Consider the following 19,212-nt stretch of genomic DNA (forward strand, 5'->3'; position numbering starts at 1 on the left):
TGGTTTTCGGTCACGCTTCAATGTTTGCGTAAGCCATGCAGTAGGTTTGTCGGCAGGTTGCTGTCTTTTCCTGAAGAAAAGTGTAGGCATAGCAGTGAAGCAAGTAATAACTTGTGCAAGGGGGCGTTTCGTCGTGCGCGACATCAAGTACGAAACCTGTGCGGTGAGGGTGGTGGTCCTGTATGCACCAAGTACACAAAACGAACGGCGCGACTTTTTTGAGCTGTTGGTGCCTTTCCTTGGATGCAGTCGTGCGCCTATATTTTTGGCAGATTTCAACTGTGTTGTAGGATCTAAGGATCGTTCAAATAGAAATGTTGGAAAAGACCAAAGTGCCGAATTGCTGAAGTGTGTCCTCAATGAGTGCAGCTTAGAGGACGTATCAGTCCTGGTGAATGGTGAAAAACGTGTGCATTTCACACATTTTCAAGGTAGTAGTCATGCGCGACTTGACAGAATATATGTGTCGCCGGAGTTTTCGCCTACCTGTGAAAAGTATGAAGTGAAGCAAGTGTCATTTAGTGACCATTGCTTAGTTACGGTCACGCTGGGCAGAACGAAGCAGTGTAAATCAAAAATGAACTGGGACTTATGGAAAATAAACTCGAGGCTTACAGAAGACGAACTATTTTTAAGAAAAGTTAAGGAAAGCATTGATATTTTTTATAAGAGCGAAAGAGGCTGTATTGAATCCTGGGAACGATTTAAACAGGAGGTTAAAATGAATGCAATTGAGCGCTCTTCAATTATTAAGTATGAGGAAAAGGAAGAAGGAAAGCAACTGCAAGAGCTCTTAAAATATTTAGGGCGTGAAGAAGAACGAATGCCGGGTATGTTCATGCATGATATTGCCACCTGACGGTTCGAACGAAAAAGAAGTTGGAGACTCTCGCGCGCTTCGGCTAGTTAGGACTGTGAACTCTTGAGCTTGTGTCTTCGTGTTACCGTTTCTCGGGAACCTCTCTCTTGACTGTGTGTATCTGCCCCTGTTGCCGATACCCATAAATCCCTGTCTTCGTGACAGTTTTGGTGGAGCCGCTGGGTAATTGTCCTCTCAATGTCGCACACCCCTCCGCGAACCAACGACACCGAGCTTTTGCTGTGGACACGCCAGTTCATCGCGTCAGCCGGAGGAACCTGGGCCTTCCTCCCGAACACGGGCCCTTGGAGTCCACTTCAACAACGAGCCTCCGGCCAGCCACGCAAAGCACTACGACAGTCATGCAAGGTACTCCTGTTTACGTTCAAAACCCCTGAGTGCCGAAATCGTTCCATGGCACTGCGCATGAAGACGTTGAGGATTGGCTAACTCAGTTCGAACGAGTCGCATCCTTTAATCAGTGGGACGACAACTTAAAGCAACGGAACGCCATTTTCTGCCTGGAAGACCATGCTTTGACATGGTGTGAGAACCGAGAAGGGACAATAACATCATGGCCTCAGTCCCGCCGTCTTATCGTAGAGGCGTATATCAGCCCGGATAAGCGCGAACGAGCAGAACGTGCTCCACAATCTCGAAAACAGATGCCAAACGAGTCCGTCATGATGTATGTTGAGGACATGACGAAACTATTTCAACGTGCGGATCCCAACATGTCTGAAGAGAGAAAGCTGCGCCACCTCATGCATGGGGTTAAAGAACAGCTTTTTGCTGGTCTTGTACGCAGCCCACCAACTACAGTTACCTCATTTTTAACAGAGGCGGTCACCATAGAAAAGATCCTACACCAGCGCCGCTCGGCGGTCTACGACAGCCCAATCCCCGCTACGACTGCTGCCGAGCCTCTTACAGCTGCTGTAAGCAATACTGAACAGCTCCGAGATCTTATTCGTGCGATTGTACGCGAGGAACTGCAGAAGGTTTGTGGCACGAGAGAATCACCCAGGGGTGATTCTCACGCACATATGATCCGCGAAGAGATTCAGCAAGTCACGCAGCCATCTCTGCGTGTTGCTGAAGTTCAAAGTATCCCTGTTCCTGATTATTCTCGTCCGACTTACGCTGACATTCTCCGACGTCCAGTTCCCGTCCAAGCTCCGTTGTCTACGTTACCACCAACCCAGTGCATGCCCGTCCAGCAGCCAATGCAATACATCCCTTTACAGCAGCCAACGCGGTACGTGCGGCTACCGGGATCAAACTTTCGACGAACGGACGTCTGGCAGGCCCCTCGGAGCCGCCGCCTTTGCTACCACTGTGGGGAACCTGGTCACATTTTCCGGTGGTGCCCTTATCGGGAACTCGGACCGGAGGGTTTTTACACCAACACACCTAGACGCACGTTCGGACAACTACCTCGTGACATTGGAGACAACCTCGCACAAGAGAGCCTCCGGATAGCGCGCCGACAATCCAGGTCTCCATCCCCACGTCGACAAACCGCTTCAACAACTGGTAACTTCCCGCGAGCACCGCCTGGTCGCTAGCCAAGCCCCCACAGGGAAAACTGAGTAGAGCGACCTCCGGGGGCGGGGCCGCTAAATGTCAGCACAAAAAAGTCCCCCCAATGAGAACAGATATGGATTTTGGAGCAGAAACGACAGCATTTGGTTCACGAGACCGGCTATCGCTGGACATCCCCGTGTGCTTCGATGGTCATAATGTCAGCGCTTTAGTGGATACCGTAGCAGACTTTTAGATTTTGAGTGGGAAACTGGCAGCGACCCTTAGGAAGGTTATGACACCATGGTGTAGCACGCAAATACGCACGGCTGGGGGGCATGTAATTACTCCTATTGGACAGTGCACGGCTAGAATCCAGATTCGTACGTTAACGTTCGTTGTCAGCTGCGTCGTTCTCCGGGAATGGTCTCGTAATTTGATTCTCGGTGTGGATTTCCTGCGGGAATATGGCGCCATCATCGATCTCCGACAGCGAACGGTCTCGTTCTCAACGGAGAAAGCGGCTGCCAGCCCCACCGATGGCCAACGTACGTGCGCCCTACGGGTTTCAGCCGAGTGTGTTTCAGTGCCTCCCCGCTCCAGCGTGTTTGTGAGTGTTGTGTGCGACGGGCTTCGCGACGGGCCGATAATAGCTGAAAGCAACCGTTCTCTTTTATTTTCTCATGGCATCTGTGCAGCTCGAAGCTTAATTATTCTCAGCAAAGGTCACTCTGAGCTTCTCGTCATGAACTTCACGAATGAATCTCGCCACCTCTATCGCTCTACTGCCATCGCTTTCGGTGAACTGTTAAAGGAAGTTTCTGAATGTTTTGCGTTTGACGTTATTGATACTCCCAGTGTTCTAGACCGCATCGATGTTAGCAGTGACCTTTCTGTCAACAACGCGCCCTGCGTGCCTTACTGCTGGAGTACGCCCCGTGCTTTGCCTCATCATCGAAAGTCCGGCAAACTTCTATCGCCAAGCATCGCATCATAACGTCTGACGATGCCCGACCTATTCGACAGCAGCAGTACCGTATTTCGGCCAAAGAACGTGAGGCAATTCGGACACAAGTCCAGGAAATGCTTAATGATGATGTTATACAGCCGTCTAAAAGTCCGTGGTCGTCGCCCGACGTGTTGGTTAAGAAAAAGGATGGCACGCTGCGTTTTTGCGTTGATTACAGGAAACTGAATGACATCACAAAAAAGATGTATATCCGTTGCCGCGTATCGACGATTCACTCGATCGACTTCGCAACGCCAAGTTCTTTTCCTCCATTGATTTAAAAAGTGGTTATTGGCAGATAGAAGTGGATGAGCGCGATCAGGAAAAGACTGCCTTTGTGACACCCGATGGCTTATATGAATTTAAAGTATTGCCTTTCGGTCTGTGTTCAGCGCCAGCGACGTTCCAGAGAATGATGGACACCGTACTTGCTGGTCTTAAATGGCAAACCTGTTTGGTTTATTTGGACGACGTCATCGTGTTTTCAGAAACGTTTGACCAACATCTTAAGCGGCTACGAACGGTATTGGACGCTCTTCGCTCGACCGATTTGACACTCAAACCGGAAAAATGTCACTTTGGATATCAGCAGCTAAAATTTCTCGTTCATGTGGTTAGCGCTGACGGTGTCCGGCCTGACCCTGATAAAACAGCCGCTGTAGCCAATTTTCCCATCCCTACCACGAAGAAAGCAGTCCGACGTTTCTTGGGCCTGTGCGCGTACTATCGCCGTTTCATTGCCGATTTTGCCAAGATTGCAGAACCTTTGACGCGCCTGACACGTGATGACGTCCCGTATGTCTGGTCTTCCGAGCAGCAGGAGGCATTCACCGAGCTGCGTCAACGGCTGCACAACCCTCCCGTCCTTGCACACTTCGATGAGGACGCTGCCACCGAAATTCACACCGACGCCAGCAATGTCGGTCTGGGTGCTGTTCTGGTCCAGCACCAGCAAGGCGAGGAAAAAGTGATCGCTTATGCCAGCCGCACCCTTTCTCGGGCAGAATCAAACTATTCAACTTCTGAAAAGGAGTGTCTCGCCGTCGTTTGGGCCACAATAAAATTCCGACCTTACCTCTACGGCCGTAAATTTAAAGTTGTGACAGACCATCATGTTTTGTGTTGGCAAGCTAGTCTTCGAGATCCATCAGGACGTCTTGCACGGTGGAGCCTTCGTATGTAGGAGTTTGATTACTCTATCGTTTATAAATCGGGACGTAAAAATGAAGATGCTGACACACTGTCTCGATCACCCGTGGAGTTGGCCCATGACAGTACGGATGAAGACGCCCATTTTCTTGGCATTATCAGTTCCTCTGATTTAAAGGCCCGGCAACGGGCTGACCCAGACCTCAAAACTGTGATCGATCATCTGGAGGGTTTCGATTCTACAGTATCTCGACTGTTTGCTAAGAACTTGTCATCCTTCTGTATGCGCGACGGAATCCTCTACAAGAAAAGCGCCGGCAACAGTGACCGAGCCTATCTTCTAGTCATCCCTGCAGATCTCCGCGATGAAATCCTTCATGCTTGCCATGATGAACCCACCGCTGGACACTTGGGCTTTGCACGCACTCTTACCAGAGTGCGCCAGGCCTACTACTGGCCCAAACTTACCGCCACCGTTCATCGATATGTTAGAGGTTGCCGCGAGTGTCAGCGACGCAAAACACCGCCATTGAAGCCAGCGGGTTTCCTGCAGCCTATTCCCCCACCGCTAGTACCATTCGACCAAATTGGTATGGACTTTCTTGGCCCTTTTCCTCTATCGTCAGCTGGCAATAAGTGGATTATTGTGGCTACTGATTATCTGACACGTTACGCGGAAACTATGGCGGTGCCACGTGCAACATCCTCCGAAGTGGCACAATTTTTCATGGTGCAGATTGTCCTCCGCCATGGCACCCCTTCATACGTCATTACTGATCGCGGCAAGGCATTTACAGCGCGTCTTCTTCAAGAAGTTTTCCAACTAAGCCAGACACATCACCGAAAGACTACTGCTTACCATCCTCAGTCTAATGGCCTTACAGAGCGACTAAACAAAACAATAGCGGACATGCTCGCCATGTATGTCGATGTCCGGCATAAAACATGGGACGAGATATTGCCTTATGTCACATTTGCATATAACACGGCCGTCCAAGAAACAACTCGATTCACTCCGTTTTGCCTTGTATACGGACGCGATGTATAGACCATGCTCGACGCTATGCTGCCATGTGCGGCTGACGACCAGCTGCTTACCGCTGACGCAGAAGAATTCACCAACTACGCTGAGGAAGCTCGCCAACCCGCCCGTAATCACATTGCAAAACAGCAAGCAACAGATGCACGCCGATATAACGACCGCCATCGCTATGTCGTGTTCCAGCCTGGTGACAAAGTCTGGGTGTGGACACCTGTCCGGCGCCCAGGCCTGTCAGAAAAACTTCTCAATCGTTACTTCGGACCCTACAGAGTGTTGCGTCGCCTCTCAGAAGTTACGTACGAGGTTATTCCAGGCGGAACTGTACCGAGTTCTAGTCGTCAGTGCTCGTCTGACCTGGTGCATGTGCTTCGCATGAAGCCGTATGTTACCCGCTGAAAGTCATATTTGCCATCCGGACCAGTGTTTTTTTTCTGTGAGCTTGCGGTTTTTTTTTTCGAGGGGGGGGGGGGGAATAATGCCACCTGACGGTTCGAGGTAGCGCTTGAACGGAAAAGAAGTTGGAGACTCTCGCGCGCTTCGGCTAGTTAGGACTGTGAACTCTTGAGCTTGTGTCTTCGTGTTACCGTTTCTCGGGAACCTCCCTCTTGACTGTGTGTATCTGCCCCTGTTACCGATACCCATAAATCCCTGTCTTCGTGACAATATAAAAGGCATCAAAGTTAGGCTAGAAGCTTTGGATGCCCCGAAGTACAGAGGCGCTGCGATAAGAGCGCGCACGGAAAAATGGCGTGGTAGCGAGAAGTCAACAAAACGCGCCCTCGCTGATGAAAAGCGATATGCGCGCGCGAACGAGATAACAGTTATTGAATACAAGGGGCAGAGGCATGATGAGCAAGACGGAATTACGAGCGCCTTCGTGGAACATTACCGTGAGCTGTTTTCGAGCAAAGCACCAAGTGAAGAAGGGTTTAGAGATAACTTTTGGCCTCTGATGCCAATATTAGGCAAAGAAGATACTGAAGAGTTAGAGAACGAAATAAGTGTGGAGGAAATAGAAAAGGCCATTGATGAATTGAATGTCGGAAAGTCCCCGGGTCCAGATGGTTTGAGTGCGGCCTTTTACAAGAGCCTTAAAAGTGAGTTATCTATCATGCTCTATAGGATTTTCAGGGAGTGCTCTGATGTAGGTTATCTGCCACCGTCATTTAGCAACGCGCATACGGTCTTGGTTCCCAAGACTGATGAGCCAGCCATGCTTTTAAAAGTTACAAGCTATAGACCGATCACGTTAACAAATGTTGATTATAAATTTCTGATGAAGGTGTTAGCTAAGAGATTTCAATACATTATAAAAGATATTGTTGGACCTTATCAAACATGTGGAATAAAGACCAGAAGCATACTTAATAATATTCATGTAGCGCGTAGTGTGTGCGAGTGCTGCGATACTCTAAACAGGAGAGTGGCCATGGTTCAAGTTGATTTCGAAAAAGCATTTGATCGTGTGTCTCATGAAATGTTGTACTGTTTGTTGGAACATATTGGTGTTGGTGCCGTTGTATTGAAAGGAGTTAAAATGGCTTATGCATGTTGCTCTACACGCCTTATGATGAACAAAGTGGTATCTGAAAGAATTGATGCAAGAGCATCTGTGCGGCAGGGATGTCCACTGTCTCCTCTCCTTTTTGCTATATATTTGGAACCATTGTGTAGAATGGTAATTGCTAACGAATACATCCGTGGTTTTAAGCTGGGAGTATGTGAAGTGAAAATATTGGGATACGCTGATGATGTGGCGCTTTTTTGTGAAGATCACGAAAGCGTTTCGGAAGCTTTGAAAGTGACACAAAGGTATTGCAGGCAGACTGGTAGTGCTTTTAATTTAAAGAAAAGTCTTGGAGTCTGGCACGGGGAATGGGAAGAGGAACTGCAAATTTTCTGCGAAGTAAGATGGGCTACAAAGCCCGGAGTTTCTTTGGGAGTCCCATTGGACAAATACGGGGAAAATACGAATTGCTGGAATGAAAAAGCGGAAGAAATACGGGAAAGGACGAAAGGATGGATGGGACATAACCTCTCTATTTTCGCCCGTGCGACTGCATGCAATACCTTTTTGGTGGCAAGAATAATGTATTTACTTCAAGTATTGTATTGTGCTCGAAGCAATATACAAAGGTTCCATCGAGTATTTGCGGTCTTCATTTGGTCGTCCAACTGGGAACGAATTAGCAGAGATAATCTCTTTCGGCGAGTTAAAGACGGAGGGTTGTCTCCAATGCATCTATATGTGCGGCAGATGGTTTTAAGGTTTTGTTTCCTACGTGACCAAAAAGATGCATTCCTGAGAACCTTTATGCAAATCATGCTATCCAGTGCAATTCCAGAGTTTATAGTCTCTTAATGCTCTGCTCGGGGATACACTGTGTCACGCTTCTTGCGAGAAGCGGTGTGGTCGTTCACGTTTTTGCGCCTGAGGTACTCTGTAGAGTATTTAGCGACGGTACCACCTAAGCGACTGTACAACTTCACTTCACTTCACTTTAGTACCTTAAAGACCCCCCATTGGGGGTATTACATAAGGGGTGGGAGTACAAACATTGATTGAATATGATTGCCTACATGATATTTATGATGTGCATATTTAAACTGTTTACAAAACTTGATGGGCAGGTGACGGCGTCAACATCGTGGGGAAGGCCATTCCAGTCTTTTGCAGTGCGAAGAAAGAATGATGAAGAAAAAGTGACGGTGCGGGCGCGCTGGCATGAAACTACTATTGGATGGCCGGTGCGATGAGATATGCGAGCTGGCGGTATGATGTAGGGTGGTTGGCCGAGGAAGCTGTAAAAAAACTTATGGAACAGATTAAGAGAACCAATGCGACGACGATGGGCAGGGGTTGATAAACCTGATTGCCGTTTTAGTGACGATACACTGATGTCATATGAATAGGAAGAATGAATGAACCTCGTGGCGCGATTTTGGACAGATTCTAGTGAACGGATGAGATATGCTTGTTGCGGGCTCCAGATAGCAGATGCGTATTCTAGTTTAGGTCAGATGAGTGATTGGTAGGCGAGAAGTTTATTACTTTGAGGGGCGTGCCGTAAGTGGCGTTTCAAAAACCTAATGATCGGTTAGCTGATGCGACGATGTTCGTTACATGTGAGCGCCAGGAGAGATCCTGGCACAGGGTGACGCCTAAGTAGTTGTATGAGCATGCAGATTCTAGCGGAGGCACAAGGATCTTATTTCACAATTGTTCCCAGCTTCATTGTAAAGAACCTTATACTGTGAAGGCCCAGGGAAAGATGTGCTCAAACGAGTTAAAAACATGACTGTTGCACCGGGCGTAAAAACATTATTTTTTAAATGGCATACAGGAACCCTCCCAGTCAAAACATGGATGGAAGAAAAGGGCCTTTTTGTACCTTGGGGCTCAGACTGTCTACTATGTAGGAAACCTGAAACAGTTGAGCACGTGTTCCTGGATTGTTGGGATGCGGTGTTTTACTGGGATGTGTTACAAAGGACCCTTAAAAAAGACCTGCCATTGACGCCACGTGGAATTCGGTACTTGACAACTGTTAATGATGATTTTCAGTATAACCTCATCATGCTATTGGGCCTTCACAGTATTTGGAGGAGTAGGATGGCTTATAGACACTGTGATGTCGATGCACGATCTTTATGTGATTATTTTGTTGAACAAGTGTATAAACTAAAAGAAATTTTGAAGAAGCAAGACGCTGCGGAGGAGGTCTTGAGTCTGATGGGCGAACTTGCGGTAATGAAAGTCCATTAGACACGGTTGTCAGCCAAGGGGCATGGCAACCACGAATTTATACTGATGTATTTGTACCAATTCATGCAATAAAGGAAACAAAAAGCTGTGGTGGTGCACTTGAAGGACACCAGCCTATTGTGCTGGAGTATCTGGGTTCGATCCCGACCGCTGCTGGCTGCGTTTCGGTGGAGGCCAAACGAAAACGCGTTCGTGTGCTGTGCGATGTCAGCGTGCGTTACAGATCCGCAGGTGGTCCAAATTACTCCGTAGTTCTCCACTATGGCTCCCCTTTCTCTCTTTACACTTTCACTCCCCCTTCCTACTTTTCTTTACGGTGTAGCTTTGTAGCGTTTGCGGCCAATACCTATACAGTATGTTGGTGCACAAATATACAGCAACATCCCAATTAACGTTAAAATAGCCAATGACTTACTACTTGCATGAAATATTCCGCTTCGAAGAAACGTCACCTTTATAATCTGAGTAACATATTTCAGAATGCTTACATTCCTGATACTTCTGGAAATGAATGTTTTGTTTTAATTTTTACTGCTGAATCATACTTATATTTTGTCGGTATCCTTAATAAGCAAGAGGCTTAAAATAACTGTGCATTTATATGCTTGTTGTCAGTCTACAATATTATGTTGTTCTTTTTGACTTTTCCTATGGTCTGCTGCGTCACTTAGCTGCTCTAGACATTTTGGAATATCTTAATTACGTGCCCTTAAGCGTTCTATGACTTCTTTATATTTGTATATAGGTATGCGAAAAGGAGCTAAACTAGCATCGATTATTGTCCGAAGATTTGTGTGTATTTTGTAAATTATCTCAATAAAATTTTAAATTACTTAAATGATATATCTTGGTCAGACTGACAGTTCAGTTCAGTTCAGTCGTGTCCGACTCTTCGTGACCCTATGGACCATGTCACGCCACACTTTCCGGTCTCTCACTATCTTCCTAACATCACATAACTTCATCTGCAGTGCCTCGAAGATGCCATCTAAGCATCGCGTTCGCAGCCTACCCCTTCTCGGCGACCCTGAACCTTTCCCAACATCAAATCTTTCTCCAGCGACTCCTCTCTCCTCATCAGATGACCAAAGTAGCTGAGCTTTACTTTAGAAATGGACCCTCCAATGAGCAGTCAGGGTTTATGGTCGACAATATCGACTGATTTGATCTTCTGGCAGTCCAAGGAACTCTCAAGAGTCTTCGCCAGCACCACAATTCAAACACGTCCATTCTTCTGCGGTCAGCCTTTTTCACAGTACAACTCTCGCATCTATACATCACAACTGGAAAGACCATGGCACGAGTTATACGAATCTTGGTTGGCAGACTAATGTCTCTGCTCTTTACTAGGCGGTCAAGGCTAGCCATTGTTCTCTTTCCCAGAAGCAGGCGTCTCTTAATTTCATGGCTGCAGTCTCCTTCCGAGGTAATCTTGGAGCCCAAGAAGAGAAAATCTGTCGCAGCTTCCACTTCTTGTCCATTGATGCTTCAGGACTTGATAGGGCAAGACGCCATGATCTTTGCCTTTTTAATGTTGAGTTTAAGCCCAAACTTCTCACTCTCTTCTTTTCGCGCATCAGAAGTATCTAGAGTTCCACTTCACTTTCTGCCATTAAAGTGGTATCATCCGCATATCTAAGGTTGTTGATACGTTTTCCAGCAATCTTCACTCCAGCTGAAGGCTCGACCCGACCGGCTTTCCTCATGATGCACTCTGCATATAGGTTAAATAGGCAGGGCGACAGTATGCAGCCTTGCCTCACTCCTTTCTCAATCGGAAACCAATCAGTAAGACCATGCCCAGTTCTTACTGTGGCCTCTTGTCCTTCATACAGGTTCCTGAGGAGACAGATGAGGTGAATTAGAACTCCCATCTCTTGGAGAGCTTGCCACAATCTGCTGTGATCTACGCAGTCAAACGCTACCGCATAATCAATAAAGCAGAAGTAGATGGGTTTCTGGAACTCTCTTGCTTTTTCCATGATCCAGCGAAAGTTGGCATTTTGGTCTCTAGTTTCTCTGCCCTTGCGAAACCCAGCTTGCACGTCCGGAAGCTCCCGATCCACATACCGCTGCAGCCTACCTTGGAGGATTTTCAACATCATCTTGCTAGCATGCGAAATAAGCGCGATCGTTCGGTAGTTGGAACAATCTTTGGCACTGCCTTTCTTCGGAATAGGGATGTAAACTGACCTCCTCCAACCCTGTGGCCACTGCAGGGCTGTCCAAATCTTCTGACATAATGTATGCAGAATGTTAACAGAGTCATGGTTGAGGTTTTGAAGTAACTCAGCTGAATGCCATCAATTCCGCCAGCTTTGTTCTTAGCAAGGCTGGCTAAGGCCCATTCAACTTCACTCTTCAGGATGCCCGGCTCGACATCAGTAATCACAACCGTCTTATGTTGGGTTTGCACATTCGGGTCCTTCTTGTACAGTTCTTCTGTGTATTCCTGCCACCTCTTCTTTATATCTGAGGCTTCAGTGAGGTCCTTGCCTCGTTCGTCCTTTATCACGCCCCGCTTAGCACAGAAGCTTCCTTTGATATCTTTGATTGTCTTATACAGAGCTCTAGTGTTCCTTATATTCGCTGTTGTTCTCAACTGCTTGGCACTGTATGTTCAGGAAGGCATTCTTATCTCTCGTTGCTTATTTCTAAAAATCGGCATTGAGAAGCTTGTATCTTTCTCTTTCCCCCATAACTTTTGCCATCCTCCTTTCCTCAGCTATTTGCAATGCCTCTTCAGATAACCATTTTGCTTTTTTGCATTTCTTTTGGTTTGGTACTACCTTAGTAGCAACTTGTAATATATCAACGAACATCAGTTCACATCTCTTTGGGCTCTCAGTCTTCTAGATCTAATTCTTGAAATCGATCCTCACTTCCACAGCATATTCTAATGGAATTTGATCCAGATCATACCTGAAAGGCCTTCTAGTTTTCTGCCTTTTCCTCAATCGAAGCTTAATTTTGGCAACAAGAAGCTGATGTTTGGTGCCACAATCGGCCCCAAGCCTTGTTTTTGCTGCTAGTATAGCGCTTCTCCATCTCGGCCGGCAAAGAATATAATCGATCTGATTCCTGTACAGACCATCCGGTGAATCCATGTGTACAGGCGCCTCTTGTGGTGTTGAAAATGAGTATTCGCTATGGTCAGGTTGCTTTTCTTGACAATACAATACTAGCCTATGCCCAGCTTCATTTGGCTCGCCAAGACCGAACTTGCCTTTAATTCCGGATATTTCTTCACTCCCGACCTTAGCATTCCAGTCACCTATGAGAAAAACGACTTCTGATGAATGGGTGCGGTCTAAAAGGCATTGTAGGTCCGCATAAAATCTCTCAATGTCAGCTTCTTCAGCAGTAGTGGTCGGGGCATAGACTTGGATAACTGTTATGTTGAAAGGGTGGCCTTGGATCCGAAGTGAAATCATTCGGTCGTTTTGGGGGTTGTACCCTAGCACTGCTTTGCCCATTCTTCTGTTTACTATAAGAGCGACCCCATTCCTTCTCTTAGATTCTTGCCCACAACAAAAGACATAATGGTCACCGGAGTTAAATTCTCCCATTCCGGTCCACTTGAGCTCGCTGATACCCAAGACATCAATGTTCAATTTGTCCATTTCTCGCTTGACGACATCCAGTTTACCTTGCGTCATAGATCTTACATTCCATGTTGCTATGTTATATATCTCCTTGCAACATCGGACTTTCCGGTCGCTTCCCGACACATCCACAACTGAGCGTCCTTTTGGCTTTAGCCCAGCTGCTTCATTCGTCCTGGAGCTACTAGGAATCGCCCTTTGTTCATCTCCAGTAACATGTGGGACGCCTTCCAACCTGGGGAGCTCATCTTCCGGCGCCATATCATCAGTGCTATTGTGACTGGCCATAGGGTTTTCTTGGCAGGAAATACTGGAGTGGGTTGCCATTACCTTCTCCAGTGAATCACATTTTGTCAGAACTCTCAGCCGTGACCTGTCTATCTTGGGTGGCCCTACACAGCAGAGCTCACGACTTCATCGAGTTTCGCAAGCCCCTCCGCCACGAAAAGGCAGTGATCCATGAAGGGGGGTGAGATTGGCAGCTCTCTGAATAAAGGGTAAAATGGCGTATGGCAATGTCATACCTGTAGATACTTCAGATGACGCAACCCAACATTTAGGAGCTTCGAACCAGAATGTGATTTGACAGAAACTACTTGTGAACCGATTTGCACAAAATGCATCTTCACAGAGGAAGATAGTGATGCTGTAGACTGAGATTTGTGGGCTTGGTGCAGGATTGCTTTAGAGCAACCTCAGAGGCATTATCCCCAAAAGAAATCAGGCACCTTAAGTTCTAAATTTGGCACTTGCCAGATAGCTGTCTGTATTTATTCGGTGTATCTTCTTGGTCGTGTGTGCTTTTTATTTAATGCCACTTTTAAAATCCCTACGGGCTATCGCATGAAATATAGTTGGTTTTTGGCACTTTTTCGCCCTAAATTGTTTCTTTGCGCCATCAAATGTGCAGTTAATAATAAAGTGAGATTCCAACATCCTCGGCATAGTGTATTGTAAGCTAATCTGTGGAGACCTATAGCGTGCAAAACAAAATTTTCAGATTAAGAAGTTTTTTCAAAACGTTTTTCTTACAGAGCAGAGTCGACACAGTGAAAAGTTTAAGGCCGACTGGACATTCGTCGATTTGCGAAGAGTAAGCTTTCAATATTTAATTTTATTAGAAATGCCATCTCTCAGATTAACGTTTGCTCAAACAAGCTCGAGATCACACCATATTTGTTAGGTTTGCAATGGAGCAGTTTATTTTTTTTTTTTGTGAAAGCTAGTCAACATTGCAGGTTGGAAACCGAAAATAGACTTTACAGCTATGACTGACTCAAAATTTTTTATGCACAGATTGTAGTATGACATGTTTTGGTAGTGGTAGCCACAATTTTGTAATATTGAAATTCCCGCAAACCTGTTGTTAATAAATTTGTACCTAAGATACCACTTTTCCTGTTTAAGCGGCGATACGGCTGATGTTGGTTGGTTAAGCAACAAATCCTGTTTATTAATTCCTGAGTATAAAATAGCACGTCTGATAGTGCCCTCAAGCTGGGCCACGTTTCAAGTCACTCGAGGAAGGAAGTGGCTCATGATACTCGCAAACTAAACGCCCGGGAATGGATGTCAAGCTGTGCCCATAGGCAAACAGTGCGCTGGGCGGTAGGCGAATAATAAATTATCAACTATGCATACGGGTGAAATCACTGAAGGTCATGGCGCTCTCATATACCGTGTACTGCTAGTCGTGTGTCAGATAAGATGCTCCCAATGCAGAGATAGGTCCTTATAAAAAAGGAATATTTTAGCGCGACACAACTAAAATTGGACGAAGACACAACACATAGACACGAAAGAAAACTACAATCCATGAATTTTTATTGCCTGAAAATACACTGAATCAATGTACAGAAACTGCACTTTTGCTAAACACTGCGTACTTGCGCTCATGATAAAAAAGCTGTCGATCACACACCCTCGTCAGATAAGCCTATGTAATAAACTGTGCTCTTTGGACTACAGCTTCACCAAAGTGCTAGTGACACAATCAGAGCCCTTCTTTATTTTGTGGAGTGCCCCAATCCCACCCGCAAAAAATTCCGCCCCTGCTTAGCTGCCAACAAATAATGTCCTGTTATCTAGAGCCGAAAATCATGTATTCTCAAGCTAGATGTACTGATATTCTCTGACATATGAAACTTATTCGCTTCGTCCTCTAAATACCGTGGCAATGCTCCTAAAGAGAGCTCTGTTTTTCGAAACATGATAGATACTTTATAATCATCATCATTTATTGACTCTTAAAAGTCCTGTTAGGAACATTACTTCCTTACATTTCTTAGCATTATATTCTTAGATTTTCTACAGCTAACTCGATTTGCAATTTTGTATGATTCTTCTTTTTAAAAGTAAGAAGCAGACGATTTGTCCTATATAACAACAGTTCAATTTGAGAAACTTGCAAAACTTACCGTTTATAGAAAGTTCCGTTGGAATGACGTAATCAAATGCAGTAGAACTTTTAGGCAGATTAGAAATTCCATTCATTTCTACGAAGTTTATCACTGCTATAAATAAAAGTGGAACTCCAACTTGCATGAGCATGTTAGCTTGAAAATGTCTGTGGAGAAATAAAAAAAAAGTTTTCGCTATCTTCTATATTAAACACATCGCTGTGAAATTGAAACTCGAAGCCAGGAGGTCAGATTAGACACACTACATGACCTTTAAATTTGGCCCTAACATTGGCTTTACTCGATTTTTTCCATGAACACTGTCGGAACTCTTGGGTTAATGTCCAGTTGAAAAGACAAAATTACAGTGTTGGCGTAGCCTTAGATTTATTTGAGTACCAACTGTTTCCTCAAAGTGGTCATAATCCTGGCATAACATCTTGGGCTTGGCAAGCGGTTCAGCAATAGGACTCATCTTATCGCACTGGCCCTTCATTGCAACAGTTTTCTTTCCTTCACAGCACATTATATGCCGAAATAATGTATCAGAAGTCTATCCCACAATTTAGCATGTACTTTTATAATAAAAACATTATATGGCGCATGATTTCCAGTGAATGCACTTTAAACCTATCTAGACAAATAAAAAGTTCCGTGATTACCTGCAGCGCCTTATGACATCACGCAAAATTATGTAAAGGGAAACTCTACTCATCTGAAGATGCCTGCTAGATGGTGCTCGCATTCTTTTACCTAGGGCAGGGAGCTTTATATTTATGACTTGAATTGGGAACAAGATATAAAGCGTGGGATCAGGAGAAATGCGACGTGTATATCGCAGCCTAATTTCCTTCTTTCCTCCTTTAATATCTGCAAAACCTCTGTTAAAGCTTCAATTAAATCACTTTTTTCACCATGATTGCATGAAACATGTATTGGCTATATATTATATGACCAGGAACAAACTAAACACTGTAATTGATGCTCAGTGCCAAAAGCAGAATCAGAGAACATAACAGGACATAGCTGCATTCTACATGTATTTATTACGAGCATCAGTAGGCACTTACTCCTTCACACCTGCCTCAATTTGATGCACCCTTTTTCTCACCTTGTGGTACTCCTCGCGTGTCTTGCCCCACACAATCACATCATCAATGTAACAAAGTACGCCTTTACAATATTTCAAAATATGCTGCATCATTCTCTGAAAGGCTGAAGGGGCAGATGCAAGGCCAAAGCACACTCTCTTAAAGCGAAACAACCCTTATTACGAGCATCAGTAGGCACTTACTCCTTCACACCTGCCTCAATTTGATGCACCCTTTTTCTCACCTTGTGGTACTCCTCACGTGTCTTGCCCCATACAATCACATCATCAATGTAACAAAGTACGCCTTTACAATATTTCAAAATATGCTGCATCATTCTCTGAAAGGCTGAAGGGGCAGATGCAAGGCCAAAGCACTCTCTCTTAAAACGAAACAACCCTGAGTGTGTGATAAAGGTGGTTAGTCCCCGACTTTCCGGAGCCAGTTCTAGCTGGTGGTATGCCGACGCTAAGTCGAGCTTTGAGAAGCACGTTCCTCCAGCTAGTTCATGAAGTAATTTCTCTGTATGCGGAAGAGGAAAAGCATCGGCAATTACTGCCTTGTTCACTTCACGTAGGCCCACACACAACGTAATTGAACCGTCCTTCCTCACGACGACGATCGGTGAAATTCACTCCTATGCGTCGACAGGTTCAATTATATCTTCGGCTAGCAGGCGTTGTATCTCTACCGATACCTGTTGCCGTAGCGTGAGCGGCAGGCGTGTGAGTTTCGCAACGACTGCTTTCACAGATTAACGGAATTTAACATGGTGAACAAACCCTTTCACATGCCCTAACTGTTCCGTGAACAAGTGCGCAAACTGGTGCGTAAATTCTGAAGGCAGTGAATTAGGGCATGTCACCTGGCAGCAATTCAAGGTTGAGCCGTTGATAGTGATTCCTAGGCTCCGAACGGCATCAAGCCCCAGCAGCGAAGTTCCCTTGGTTGTGACATGAAAAAGCACACTGGTTCTGTTTCCCTTGTAAGATACGTCAGCAAGAAAGCAACCGCTTAACTTGATTTGTTCTCCGGAATAGTTACACAAATTGGCAGTCGGCGGTCGTAATGAGTACGTGTCGGCTAGATATTTGTGGTAGTGCTCTTCACTGAGCAAAGAAACAGTAGCGCCTGTGTCGACAATCAACGACAATCTTATCTTCCCGATGGAAATGTTGGCTCGAATATCTTTCGCCGACGCATTACGGTCACCGATTTGAAGTACCGTGACGGCGTTGGCCTTCTGGGGCTTTCGAAAGGCTTATTTCATTTCCTTCGATCTGCACATGCTTGAAAAGTGACCAATTTTTCCACGAGAGTGGCAACGCTTGTTCCTCGCCTGACATGCAGTCGAGTTAGCCATATGCGATGACGAGCCGCACCTGTAGCAACTTCCTTGCTCAGAGTCTGACCTTTTTCGCACATCTTGAATCTTGTTCACAGTGCTATGCGCAAATTCCCCGAGCTCTTGTGTTTGCTCAATTTGCTTCCCGATGTCAACAGCACGCTGCAATGCAAGCGAAGACCCTTCATAAAGCATGTGTTCACGGGTTGTTCGTGACGAAGTGCCTTCCAGTAATTGGTCTCGAATCATGCTATCGGTAGCACTGCCAAAGTTGCAAGTAGACGCAAGGTCACGAAGACTGTTAGCAATTGCTTGAAATGTCTCACCAGGCAGTTGTCTTTGGCGAAACCGGCGCCGCTCCACCAAAGTATTCGTAGCGCTCGCGAAATGCGTATCCAGAGCAGCAAGCGTGTCCTTGAACTGGTCCACCTTTTCCTCGGCCTTGGCGTCCGCAGTCGCGTCTGCGCCTTGTGTAAGGATGGTGTAGAATATTCGCTGGCCTTCAACCCCGAGCAAGTTTAGCAGAATTGCCTTTCAACGTTTCGGCTTCAGTTCATCGCCGCCAATGGCCTCCAGGAAATTCAGGAATACTCGTTTCCACTGCTGTCAAGGCACAGCCGGGTCATCGGGTGCAGGCAAGAAAGTGGGCGGCGCTGGGAAATACCCGAGTGACATGGCTCCGATACTGATCCTCGTTGCCAATATGTGGTGTCTGATTCAGACCAGACGCATGATACGGGACAACGCAAGCGCCGTATGCAAAAACCCTCCTTTTTTCGTCACAGTGAAGCCACTTATATAGCGAATCATATTGAATGACGATGACGACATGTACACTGAAAGAAACGAAACTGAAACAAGAAATAAGGATACAGCACTAATCCTTATCGCGTTGTCATGTCTTGCCTTTGTCTCTACATTCTCAGCTTAAGCGTGAAGTGGCTGACCCAGTGTAAGGGCAGAAGCAGACGTGGACGTCTCATAACATTTGTAGATGACGATTTATACGAACGACTTGTACTAGTGTACGACACCGCATCTGTCACACATTTATTCTATAAGCGCGCCTGCGGGCTCCTTATTATACAGAGGCCATAGTTACTGTATGGCGATGACATACCCCTTTACAGCGGGCAAACAATGGTCATCTTAGCATTTTTATAATGTGTGGGAGTATGTAGCGGACCATCCGGACTGACATTTATTGGAGCATTATGCTAACTCAGATGACATGGTGTCTGTAAATACTATACCATCTAATTGTGAAGCTTGTATTAACATCGACTCTAAGCGGTAAAACGCTAATGATAGTTGCGAAAACGATAGGCATTATTATGGATATACATGTCTTTCAATTGACAAAAACGATATATATTTAGACATATTGAGATATGATAGTGATCTGAAGAAGGCAGGCGCCCTT

At 45.8% G+C, this 19,212-nt stretch overlaps 1 pseudogene; it reads right to left on the reverse strand.

Moving 5' to 3' along the window:
• Positions 1 to 17,198: 17,198 nt before the first annotated feature.
• Positions 17,199 to 18,464, reverse strand: LOC146170691 (uncharacterized; annotated as a pseudogene).
• Positions 18,465 to 19,212: the final 748 nt, after the last annotated feature.

This window comes from Amblyomma maculatum, unplaced genomic scaffold (assembly GCF_055883805.1).
Source record: "Amblyomma maculatum isolate TAMU_Amacu unplaced genomic scaffold, ASM5588380v1 scaffold_70, whole genome shotgun sequence".
NCBI classification, from domain to species: Eukaryota; Metazoa; Arthropoda; class Arachnida; order Ixodida; family Ixodidae; genus Amblyomma; species Amblyomma maculatum.